The sequence below is a fragment of the Schistocerca gregaria genome, chromosome 4 (assembly GCF_023897955.1).
Source record: "Schistocerca gregaria isolate iqSchGreg1 chromosome 4, iqSchGreg1.2, whole genome shotgun sequence".
Classification (NCBI taxonomy): domain Eukaryota; kingdom Metazoa; phylum Arthropoda; class Insecta; order Orthoptera; family Acrididae; genus Schistocerca; species Schistocerca gregaria.
Window position 1 is genome coordinate 540,449,636 of NC_064923.1, and position 13,327 is coordinate 540,462,962.

At 46.1% G+C, this 13,327-nt stretch overlaps 1 protein-coding gene across 8 annotated transcripts in view; it reads right to left on the minus strand.

Annotated features, from left to right (window-relative positions):
• The window catches only part of LOC126267471 (PC-esterase domain-containing protein 1A-like), a 230,704-nt gene that overhangs the window by 156,872 nt on the left and 60,505 nt on the right, over nt 1-13,327 (minus strand). The gene's annotated exons all lie outside the window — the stretch shown is intronic.

Below are 13,327 nucleotides of genomic sequence, written 5' to 3' on the forward strand. Positions count from 1 at the left end.
TTGTGGGAGCAAAGAAGTGTGGCGAGGGGAGGGGAAAGGAGAGGAGGAGAGAGACACAGGACAGTGTGTTAGCAGAGGGCAGCAAATAAACAGGTTCAGAGACAAGAATGAGGAGGAGGTAATAAGACAGACGGTGTGGGGACAGAAAACCTCCGCCAATTATATGACTACTAACTCCTTCAAAGCTATCCCATCCCAGAAGCCGAACACAACCTCCAGTCGCTGATTAAAGCCTTGGGCCCTTCCAGGACCTCTCCCCCGAATCCATTTCCCTCGTCACCCCTATGACACCCTCCGCAGCCACCTTCCACATGCTCCCCAAAATCCACAAACTCAACAATCCTTGACACCCTATTGCAGCTGGTTATTGTACCCCCACTGAAAGAACTTCGGCCAACATTGACCGACACCTAAAAGCCGATTGCTCGTACTCTATGCTCCCACATCAGAGACACCAATCACTTTCTTCACTGACTCACCACCATTCCCACCCCTTTACCTCCTGGATCCCTACCCATGACTGTTGACATCACCTACCTGTATACCAACATCCTTCATGCCAATGATCTTACTGCTATCGAACACTACCTCTCCCAAAGTCCAACAGATTTCAAACCCTCTACCTCATTTCTCATACACCTCACTAACTTTATCTTCACCCATAACTACACTCCTGGAAATTGAAATAAGAACACCGTGAATTCATTGGCCCAGGAAGGGGAAACTTTATTGACACATTCCTGGGGTCAGATACATCACATGATCACACTGACAGAGCCACAGGCACAGGCAACAGAGCATGCACAATGTCGGCACTAGTACAGTGTATATCCACCTTTCGCAGCAATGCAGGCTGCTATTCTCCCATGGAGACGATCGTAGAGATGCTGGATGTAGTCCTGTGGAACGACTTGCCATGCCATTTCCACCTGGCGCCTCAGCTGGACCAGCGTTCGTGCTGGACGTGCAGACCGCGTGAGACGACGCTTCATCCAGTCCCAAACATGCTCAATGGGGGACAGATCCGGAGATCTTGCTGGCCAGGGTAGTTGACTTACACCTTCTAGAGCACGTTGGGTGGCACGGGATACATGCGGACGTGCATTGTCCTGTTGGAACAGCAAGTTCCCTTGCCGGTCTAGGAATGGTAAAACGATGGGTTCGATGACGGTTTGGATGTACTGTGCACTATTCAGTGTCCCCTCGACGATCACCAGAGGTGTACGGCCAGTGTAGGAGATCGCTCCCCACACCATGATGCCGGGTGTTGGCCCTGTGTGCCTCGGTCGTATGCAGTCCTGATTGTGGCACTCACCTGCACGGCGTCAAACACGCATACGACCATCATTGGCACCAAGGCAGAAGCGACTCTCATCGCTGAAGACGACACGTCTCCATTCGTCCCTCCATTCACGCCTGTCGCGACACCACTGGAGGCGGGCTGCACGATGTTGGGGCGTGAGCGGAAGACGGCCTAACGGTGTGTGGGACCGTAGCCCAGCTTCATGGAGATGGTTGCGAATGGTCCTCGCCGATACCCCAGGAGCAACAGTGTCCCTAATTTGCTGGGAAGTGGCGGTGCGGTCCCCTACGGCACTGCGTAGGATCCTACGGTCTTGGCATGCATCCGTGCGTCGCTGCGGTCCGGTCCCAGGTCGACGGGCACGTGCACCTTCCGCCAACCACTGGCGACAACATCGATGTACTGTGGAGACCTCACGCTCCACGTGTTGAGCAATTCGGCGGTACGTCCACCCGGCCTCCCGCATGCCCACTATACGCCCTCGCTCAAAGTCCGTCAACTGCACATACGGTTCACGTCCACGCTGTCGCGGCATGCTACCAGTGTTAAAGACTGCGATGGAGCTCCGTATGCCATGGCAAACTGGCTGACACTGACGGCGGCGGTGCACAAATGCTGCGCAGCTAGCGCCATTCGACAGCCAACACCGCGGTTCCTGGTGTGTCCGCTGTGCCATGCATGTGATCATTGCTTGTACAGCCCTCTCGCAGTGTCCGGAGCAAGTATGGTGGGTCTGACACACCGGTGTCAATGTGTTCTTTTTTCCATTTCCAGGAGTGTATTTCTTCTTTAAAGGGGAGTTATATAAACAAAGGTGCAGCACATCCATGGGCACCAGCATGGCACCTTCCTATGACAACCTTTGTATGGGCTATCTAGAGGAGACCTTCCTAGCCTCCCAAAACGCCAGATACCTAGTCTGGTTCAAGTTCATTGATGATATTATCACGATCTGGACTCAGGGCCGAGACACCCCATCTTCGTCCCTTCACAACATCAACACCTACCCCCCCATCCGCTTCACGTGGTCCTCCTCAAACCAGCGTGCCACCTTCATAGATGTTGACCACGTCCTCTCTGATGGCTCCATCTGCACTTGCACATTAACCACCACCAACAGAACCTGCATTTCAACAGCTGTCATCCCTTTCACACCAAAAAATTCCTCCCATACTGCCTGGCCATCCTGGGACAGCATAGCTGTAGTGACAAGAATGCCCTTACTCATATGCTGAGGGTCTCACTAAAGCCATCACAGACAGGCACTGTCCCCCACACCTTGTCTGCAAACAGATCTGTGCCATTTCCCCCTCTCACCCCCAAGAACCATCCACAAAGGAGTGTACCCTTCTTCACCTAGTGCCAGCCCCAACTGGAACAACTGAGCCATATCCTCCCCCAGGGCTTTTATTACCTTTCATAGTGTCCTGAAAAGATGGGCGTCCTGCCCGCAATACTTCCCACCCCTCCTGAATTAGTGTTCCATTGCTCACCCAACCTCCACAATTCTAGTCCGCCCTATGTCACTTCCAATCCGAACCCCTTGCCACAAGGATCATATCCCTGCAGAAGACCCAGGCGCAAGACCTGCACAATCCACTGACCCAGCAATTCCTATTCCAGTCCTGTCACAGGATTATCCTATCACATCAGGGATTGCACCATTTGTGAAAGTAGCCCTGTCATTTACCAGCTCTGCTGCAATAATTGCACAGCTTTTTATATTGGTATGACTACCAAGGAGGACGAAAAGTCACCACCAAGCTGTGGCCAAGAGCAAAGTAGTCTATTCTGTGGCACAACTTGCAGCTGAACATAGCATACTTGATTTCAATGGCTGCTTCACAACCCAAGGTCCTCCCCCCAAACAGCTTTTCTTAACTGGACAAAGGGACGTTATCCTTATAACACATTCTCCATTCCTGCAAGTAGCCCAGCCTCAAACTACCATAATACTGTCCCCCACACACTCCACCCAACAGTTTCCCTCCCCATCCTATCATCTCCTCCCCATTCTCGTCTCCCACCATATTCATTTACTGTTCCTTGCCAACACACTGACCCACCTTTACCCAATCTTCTCCTTCACTGTCCCCACCAAATTGCTGCTTGCATTTCATGTGGTACTTGAATACTGGCCTGAGATGCTGTCATGTGTGCATCTCTTTTGTTGATGTAGGCTGTGGCTGAAAGCCTTATGAAAGTGTCTTAATTGTACCAGTCCGTAACATAATGCGTCTTATCTATAGCAAGTAGCCATATGTCTTTTCCTACATTGTTGACGTTGCCACCTGTAAATTTGATTTATGACATACTCCTGATTTGTTTATATTAAATTTCAAACTAGTCCACTCCTTAACTGGTGTTAAAACTGTCCATCCCTTCCCAATTGAACTACCTACTGTGGTATTCATTATCACAATACGTACAGCCTCAGAAGTTTGAATGCGCATCATTCCCCACTAGATCAATCGCCCACTTCCTTGTATGTCGATTCTTCCTCATTATTCTCTTTTACTTTAGCAACTCTTCACCACTATTCAATTATGAGGTAAGTGGGCTTCTGCTCTTACATATGGCTTACAATCTATTTACCAATTACAGAATCTAGTGGAATCTGGGTAGTATCAAGCTAAGTCTCCTTGCACCTAACCATCCTTTGATTTTTGAAAAGTGTGTTTGCTATTGCTAACTGAAATTCATTGCTAGTCTCACGGCTGGTCACTTGGTCATTTGAGGGTAACGGACTAAACAGTGAGGTCATCAGTCCCTCAGTCCAGGGATTCATCTAGAGTCAGTGATGTCCACAGGAATGTGTTCTGACGATTAAAGTACATAAGAGTGGTAAAATTGAGGAACTGAAGGCAATACTGATGGATCTGAGAAATAATTTATGGAGAAGTACATGGATCAAGTCAGTAACTAGCAGCATAGACAAGGCGTCTCCCAGACTCATCAATAGTGTTTTGGGTACTTGCATTGTTTAATTAATAAATTTCGGGCGTATTATAGTATTTGAGAGTTGTAGCATCGCGCTTTAGTGTTTACTTCGTAGATTCTTTCTTAAATTGCGTGTGAGTTTCGTATAGGAGGTGTAATTTCGAGTTTTAATTACTGTAATCGTAAATTCAGGCAGATTGTAGCGCAGTCGTTAGGCATTTGTACAGGTTAGTTAATACATTCTTTGCGTGTTTCGCTTGCGTTATCTAGGCACAGACTCGTGTTTCAGTAACTGTTGTTCAACATCGATTAGAATGGACAGGGACTGGGATTGCTGTGTTCGGATGAGGGCTGAGTTGGCATTCCTTCGCTCACAGCTGCAAGCGGCGCTGACTTCGGTCACGCAGCTGGAGGCTGTTGCCAATGGGCACCACTGTGGGGAGCCGGACTTGGATATCATAGGGATGTCAACCTCGTCCCATCTGTCCCCAGACCAATCTGCCACTGTGGTTGACCCGGTTGCTGCCCGCAGTGGGGCTGATCCCTCGCCTGTGGTTTATTGGGAGGTCGTTCCAAGGCATGGCAGGCAGTGAAAGACGTCCCCGGAGGCTGATCAGAAAGCCTCCCCGGTGCGTCTGACAAACAGGTTTCAGGCACTGTCTCTGGCTGAGCCAGATGCAGCTACCTGCCCTGTTTCAGAGGATCATTCTCAGCCTTCAAGGTCCGGGCAATCGCAGAGGGTGGTCTTATTGGTAGTTGGGAGCTCCAATGTTAGGCGCGTAATGGGGGCCCCTTAGGGATATGGCGGCTAAGGAGGGGAAGAAATCCAGTGTGCACTCCGTGTGCATTCCGGGAGGAGTCATTCCTGATGTGGAAAGGGTCCTTCCGGATGCCATGAAGAGCACAGGGTGCAGCCAGCTGCAGGTGGTGGCACATGTCGGCACTAATGACGGGTGTCGCTTTGGATCTGAAGAAATTCTCTCTGGATTCCAGCGGCTATCTGATTTGGTGAAGGCTGCCGGTCTTGCTTACGAGATGAAGGCAGAGCTCACCATCTGCAGCATCGTCGACAGAACCGACTGCGCACCTTTGGTGCCGAGCCGGGTGGAGGGTATGAATCAGAGGCTCAGACGGTTTTGCGACCGTGTTGACTGCAGATTCCTTGACTTGCGCCACAGGGTAGTCGGGTTGGGGTTCCGCTGAATAGATCAGGAGTTCACTACACTCAGCTGGTGGCTACACTGTGTGGCGTGGACTGGGCAGTTTTTTAGGTTAGAAGGCCTCAGGAAAGCTTTTGGCACCGTTCCTCACAAGCGACTTCTAATCAAGCTGCGGGCCTATGGGGTATCGTCTCAGTTGTGCGACAGGATTCATGATTTTCTGTCGGGAAGGTCGCAGTTCATAGTAATACACGGCAAATCATCGAGTAAAACTGAAGTGATATCAGGTGTTCCCCAGGGAAGTGTACTGGGACCTCTGCTGTTCCTGATCTATACAAATGACCTGGGTGACAATCTGAGCAGTTCTCTTAGGTTGTTCGCAGATGATGCTGTAATTTACCGTCTAATAAGGTCATCCGAAGACCAGTATCAGCTGCAAAGCAATTTAGAATAGATTGCTGTATGGTGTGGCAGGTGGCAGTTGACACTAAATAACGAAAAGTGTGAGGTGATCCACATGAGTTCCAAAAGAAATCCGTTGGAATTCGATTACTCGATAAATAGTTGAATTGACAGCCTCGAGAATTGTACTAAGTACATGGGTGTTAAAATTACTAACAACTTCAGTTGGAAAGACCACATAGATAATATTGTGGGGAAGGCGAGCCAAAGGTTGCGTTTCATTGGCAGAACACTTAGAAGATGCAACAAGTCCACTAAAGAGACAGCTTACACTACACTCGTTTGTCCTCTGTTAGAATATTGCTGCGCGGTGTGGGATCCTTACCAGGTGGGATTGACGGAGGACATCGAAAGGGTGCAAAAAATGGCAGCTTGTTTTGTATTATCACGTAACAGGGGAGAGAGTGTGGCAGATATGATACGCGAATTGGGATGGAAGTCATTACAGCAAAGACGTTTTTTGTCGCGGCGAGATCTATTTACGAAATTTCAGTCACCAACTTTCTCTTCCGAATGCGAAAATATTTTGTTGAGCCCAACCTACATAGGTAGGAATGACCATCAAAATAAAATACAAGAAATCAGAGCTCGAACAGAAAGTTTTAGGTGTTCGTTTTTCCCGCGCGCTGTTAGGGAGTGGAATGGTAGAGAGACAGTATCATTGTGGTTCGATGAACCCTCTGCCAAGCACTTAAATGTGAATTGCAGAGTAGTCATGTAGATGTAGATGTAGATCTAGTAAGACATACCTAGGTCAAGATGAGTGTTCGATACGAGTCATCTGCTTTGGCCAGTGACGTAATGTTAATGGCTGGTATCACATCTTTTGGTGCATACACTCACAGTTTTGTTGTCAGCTGGGGGGAAAAAAGAAGAAGAAAGGTTGGTTGTGGTGACACAATGAACTGTAACTTAGCCTGAGGTACATGTTGGTTGGGAGGTAACAGCCTGGTTGTAAGTCGGAAAACCCAATACATGTGATACTAAAAAACCTGGTTGTGGTGTCAGACTGATCTGTACCTTAGTGCATTTGAGGGAAGAAAAAATATTGCTAATAACATCACGTTATAGTAACCATATTACTTATGACATCTGTCGTACATTTCCTATGTCATTGGTCAAAGCCGACGACTCTGATCGAACATTCCTCTATATACGATACCCCACTCACTTTTGATCCCCACCAACCTGATTAAGAGTGAAGACAGTTACAGAGCAAAGAATGTCTTCTAATCGGCAGATATAGAACAGTAAAAGAGGGAAGGCTAAAAATGTAAAGGACATCAATTGGACTGCCAGTAATGAAAACAAGATGAGAAAGTAGGTAAGGCAGCAGGTGGTTGTACCCTTGGCTCTGCATATGATGGAAGGTATCCCCCCCCCCCCCCCTCTTCCCCCCCGATCCATTACAGTCAATGTGTTAAAGAGCATCCACTATTCAACAGAATGCTCCCCCCAAAAAAGGAAATCGAGTGTGGCAGAAGAAGGTGAAAAGTAATTCTGGTAAAACAGAGTAGAAGAGGGATGAAAGGGACATCTGGCAAAGAAAGTAGGCTTGAGGGTCCCTCACAGACCCAGCAGGCAGCTCGAGATGCCTAAACCCCAATTGCACTCCCCCCCCCCCCCCCCTCCCCCATCCCAAAAGCAGTTTAAATCCTTTATCTTAATAAAAACCACTTTCAAGAAGAAAACAGAGAACCACTTCACCTCTCCATGAATCACCCCTCAACATTGAAGAATTCTTAAGACTATGCTTACCATGGAGGGCCAGGAGAGGGCTTTCCACCAGGATACGAGCTACTGTCTGACCTGTTACTGTGGTATGAGTGATGGCAGAGGCAACATAAGGCAATGGATTCCATCCAGGAAGAACGGAAGGAGCAGTGACATGCGGCAGCAGCTTCCTTGATAGTGTGGAGCCTTACCATATGTTGTTCCATCTGAGTGAGCATACAACCTGCAAATCCACACCTGGGATCGTGAAAGTGATTCTGGGGTGAGTATTCAATTCTCTATGTAAACTGTGGGCCAGTTCAGTTCCTTATGACCTGGGACCCAGAGAAAGACGACCAGCAGGCAGTATAAGATCAGATAGAAGGTAATGAAAAGCAGTTGTCACAGGGTTACAAGAGTAACAGTGATCAACAGCATGCTTAGTGCCCATACAGTCACTGCAAAATAAAATGCAGTCAAGAGAGGCTTGTAAAAAGAAAATATAAGGCTCTGTTAATGGCTATTATCTCTGCTGTAATAACACTCAATGTTTGCAGCAATGAATGTTGTTCCTTACCAGTGGGTAAAGTAAAAACATATCCTGTCCTATCCATAGTTTTAGATTTGTCAGTGTAAATGACACTCTTGGAGAAATGAGGGGAACATACGCCGAGAGGTCTTGTAGAAGACTGAACCTTTGAGACAGTGGAATAGATCAGTTCTAAATCTTGGCCTAATACGAGCCAAGAAAAGGGGAAGGAGGGGCAGTGGGGGGGTAAAGGGGGGGGGGGGGGGGGTGTGAGGGTTGGAGGAAAACACAGGAACAGGAGTACATTCTTAGATGGCTACGCACAGGTCCTGGAAGAGGGTTACATGGTGCAGTCTGATCAGTTAACCCACATGAGGTGGGTGTCACAGGATCAATGCCCCCTCATCATATGCAAACAAAATGTGATAAGTTGAATGCTGCTAAAATTGTCTAATGCTGAATGTGTGAGCGAGCAAATATCAGTACCAGTGGAGCTGAAGAAGGAAGATTTCCACTTCAGCATGGTAACTGTCTTTGTGATTAGTTCGAAAGGCACCAGATCTCAGACACCACAATGATGGACTAAGTTAAAGAATTTCAAAGCTGAAGGTGCTGCAGTGCCATAAACTTGGCAACCACATTCCATTCAAGATGAGACCAAGGGCTAGTAAATATGGAAAGGGGTAGCACAACATGCACCCTAACAGGTGTGGGTAAGGAAGCAGATAGTAGAGAGTAGAGATCATAAACGGAGCGAGCACAAGTCTAATGTTGAGGGAAGCACACCTTCAAAATCAAGGCACTGCTGTAACATCTTTGTACAGTGGCTTCTTCCTTTCCACTGTAATTCCACGAGTATGACATGTCAGGCAACACTCTACTTATTACAGAAGTTGAGTGCAGACCTTTCTGTTGCAATGTAGCACTAACAAGGCAAAATGACCGATCGTCAGGCTCTGATAGCCTCTAACATACTTCTGTGGAGTGTGCAAGACAAGAATTAAGGGATGTAGTGTACACAACTGTAAATGTTTTCTGTTAGGAAGAGTGATGTCTGGGAAATGTTCGATGCTTTAATCGTCTCTTCAGATGAAAAACATACAATGTTCATCCAGTGCAAACAAAACTGTAGTATTCTTGTTCATTCCACACCCACCATTACAAAGTTTGTGTGTTCATCAAACGAATACAGGGTACAGACCAACAACATTATTATGTCCTTGCAGCCAAAAATTGCACAATTTGTGTGTTTTTTTGGTCATGGCAAATTGTGTTTATGGGCTAGTAGTGAGCTGTTAGCTTATTCATTTCTGTAACTTTCTGAAAGACTGCTGTAAATTTACTTTTAATAATTAATCACCATTTAGAGACAACACTTCATCCTTATGTCCTGTTTTCTTTTACTGTTATCACAGACTCTCTAACTTGTCTAAAGCACGTGTATGACAATGTATCTACATCTACATGATTACTCTGCTATTCACAATAAAGTGCCTGTCAGAGGGTTCAATGAACCACCTTCAAGCTTGATCTCTATCACTCCACTCTCTAACGGATCACGGGAAATACAAGTACTAAAATTTTTCTGTGCTATCCCTGACTTCTATTATTTTATTGTAATGCTCATTTCTCCCTATGTAGGTGTGTGCCAATATAATGTTTACACAATTGGAGGAGAAAACTGATGATTGAAATTTCCTGAGAAGATCCCATCACAACAAAAAACGCCTTTGTTTTAATAATTGCCACTCCAATTCATCTATCATGTCTGTGGCACTATCTCCCCTATTTCGCAATAACACAAAACGAGCTGCCCTTCTTCACACTTTTTCAATGTCATCTGTCAGTCCCATCTGATGCGGATTCCACACCACACAGTAATACTCCAGAAAAGGGCGGACAAGCATGGTGTAAGCAGTCTCTTTAGTAGATCTGTTACACCTAAGTGTTCTGTCAATGAACTGCAGTCTTTGGTTGGCTCTACCCACAACATTATATATGTGATCATTCCAATTTAGGGTATTTATAATTGTAATCCCTAAGTATTTAGTTGCATTTACAGCCTTCAAATTTGCGTGACTTGGCGCGTAATATAAATTTAGCGGATTTCTTTTAGTACTCATATGAATAACTTCACGCTTTTCTTTATTCAGGGATGAGACAGTGGAATAGATCAGTTCTAAATCTTGGCCTAATAGCAGCCAAGGAAAGGAGGGAGGGGTGGGGGAGGGTTACAGGAAGAGGAGTACATTCTAAGATGGCTAGGCACAGGTCCTGGAAGAAGGTTGCATGGTGCAGTCTGACCGGTAAACCCACATGAAGTGGGTGTCACTTTTTGCACCATACAGATATCTTATTTAAATCATCTTGCAATTCGTTTTGGTCATCTGATGACTTAACAAGATGGTAAATGACAGCATCATCTGAAAACGATCTAAGGCGGCTACTGAGATTGTCTCCTGTGTCGTTAATATAGATCAGGAACAATAGAGGGCCTATAACACTTCCTTGGGGAACGTTGGATGTTATTTCTATTTTACTCGATGACCTTCCATCTATTACTATGAACTGTGACCTTTCTGACAGGAAATCACAAATCCAGTCACACAACTCAGGCGATATTCCATAGGCACGCAGTTTGGTTAGATGATGTTTGTGAGGAATGGTGTTGAAAGCCTTCTGGAAATCTAAAAATATGGAATCAATTTGATATCCCCTGTCGATAGCACTCATTACTTCATGACTATAAAGAGATAGTTGTGTTTCACAGGAATGATATTTTCTGAATCCGTGCTGACTGTGTGTCAATAAATTGTTTTCTTCGAGGTACTTCATAATGTTCAAATACAGTATATGTTCCAAAACCCTACTGCAAATAGACGTTAGGGATAGGGACCCGTAATTCAATGGATTACTCCTACTTCCCTTTTTGGTTATTGGTGTGACTTGAAAAATTTTTCCAATCTTTAGGTATGGATCTTTCTGTGAGTGGGCAGTTGTATACGTAACCGTTAGATGTTCTATTAAGTGATTGAATAATAAAATTATATATGTCCATCAGACCTTTTCAACAGACATTAATACAGATGAAAATAGAGAGAGAGAGAGAGAGAAACTCATGTACTCACTCTTTTCTACACTGGTACAGTTCACCTGTACCTCACAAGATTCAAGCAATGAATTTATGGTTATGAACAAGCAATGGCAGATACTCGCAAGTCAAGTCTCCCAGGGGACAGAGGTGACGAGTTCAGAGATGACATCGTAGAACCTGCTGGAGAGTTAAAATCGAGCCTATGGACATCATTTCTGATCTTTAAGAGAAAATATTAAGCTTCTGCATGCAACGAGTCTTTAGCTGATGAATAGGTGGCAGCTTAGTCAGCTTTTTATCAAAGAGGCCACCCAGAAAAAGGGGCTGTGCAACAATGTCCAAGTGCAGGCTACCTAAGGAAGAAATGTAGCACTCCCAACAATCCTCCTTGATGCACTTAATGAGACAGTGAACTTTAGTGTGGAGTCACTTAAAAGTGAAGAGAGTGGTTTGTGAAGGATCCCACTTGAGATGTTTCAGGGCCTTATGACACAGCTGTTGTGGCAGTGTCTTTGGTCCACCATGGAACTATGGAACTGGCCGGCAACAGTACATGCCTGTGGAAAAGGAGGAATGGCATTCCAGCGGCATAGGTGACCGCATCGGGGATATCTCCCACAACCTCATCAATGCAATTTGGCAGGGGTGAAGGTGACAGCAGATTTTTGCGATCTGCCAGTTGGTTCTTTGGAGTGCCCATTGTGGTAATTGGTCTGTCGGGCAATGACAAGGAAATTGCAAGATCAGTGAGACATGGTCACTGTCACAAGGGGCGTGAAAATAGGGGGAGAGATCATCAGATTAATAGCCGAAAAATGCTGTGAATGGCACTGAACACTGAAGTGGGTACAAGTACTTTCATTGAGGAGTCACAGATTGAAACTGATCCACCACGAGGCCACTGCCAGACACAGGGTTTCTTCCCCACAGAGCTGGTGCATACTTAAAGCAGGAGAAAAGGAGAGGGAGGCTGAGGGGAGGGAGGTCGTCTCAAGGGAAGTAAGTGCCCTGCCTAGAGGTAAATAGATGTTACAAATTGTGCTCGCTGGGGTAGTTTGCACTCCCATCACTATTGCTTCCACTGGCATATATAAACAGAATCTCACTCACTTAAACATCTGTGCGAGCCAACTTGAGAGACCCCTTCAGCTGCCCTCCCAGGGCCAGTGAAATTCCGACAGGTTACACAGTAACCACCAAGCACTGGGGAATGGTCATCAATGAAGTGAGTTTCTTGGAGGGTGATACAGACTGCAGAGTAAGAAGAAACTAGTTGTTTCAGTCCCAGCATGTGACAGTAGCACCCATTACAGTTCCACTGGATCATCACAGTGAAGGTCTCCTAATTATGCGTGAAGGGTCCAGGAGGACCGTTCACGTCTCAGGATCACTGTCTGTCACTGATACTGGTACGACATCAATAAAAAATGATTCAGAATCCCAGGGTGGAGGGATCTGTAGCCTATGGGGTCACTGGAGCAGTTTTTCACTTCCTTTCCCTCTTTCACAGCTTCTGGTGGCCCAGATCCTTGAAAGGGCTTATCATTTCCAGCCTTTGATCTGTCGGTTTCTGGGTAGAGTCATTGGTGAAAGTCTAATGAGGAAGATGCTTCTCCAACCAGTTGGGGGAAGTACTTCCTGAAGATGGAGTCATGGAAACCATGAGAGTGGACGGCGATAGTAAATCTAGTTTGGTAAAACTGAGGTGAGGGGAAGGGGGTGAGGGGCATGGGTGAAAGCAGTGGCTTCTGCTTAACTGGCTGTCATATTGCCATAATGCAGGCATTCATTTTATCCCTGCCCCAGAATACGACAGGTGGTCAAGTGATTTATATTCTTTTATCTTGTTTTCTTTTTTTACATACTGGGCAAACCAGCGGACATGGAAAATGATGTTCAGTACAGTTGACACACAGGCAGCTGTTTAACAAATGATCTTCATGGAGTGATCATCCACAGTTTCCACATTTTGGGTCTGCCATGCAGGATGACGACATCTGATTAAAACATAGCAGCAGAACATATGGCTTCACATGTAACCTGTACATCATATAATTTTATGGGTGGATACGTCCTTCAAAGTCTAAGATGATAACATCTCTCTCTGTATGGTTATCCAGAACCTT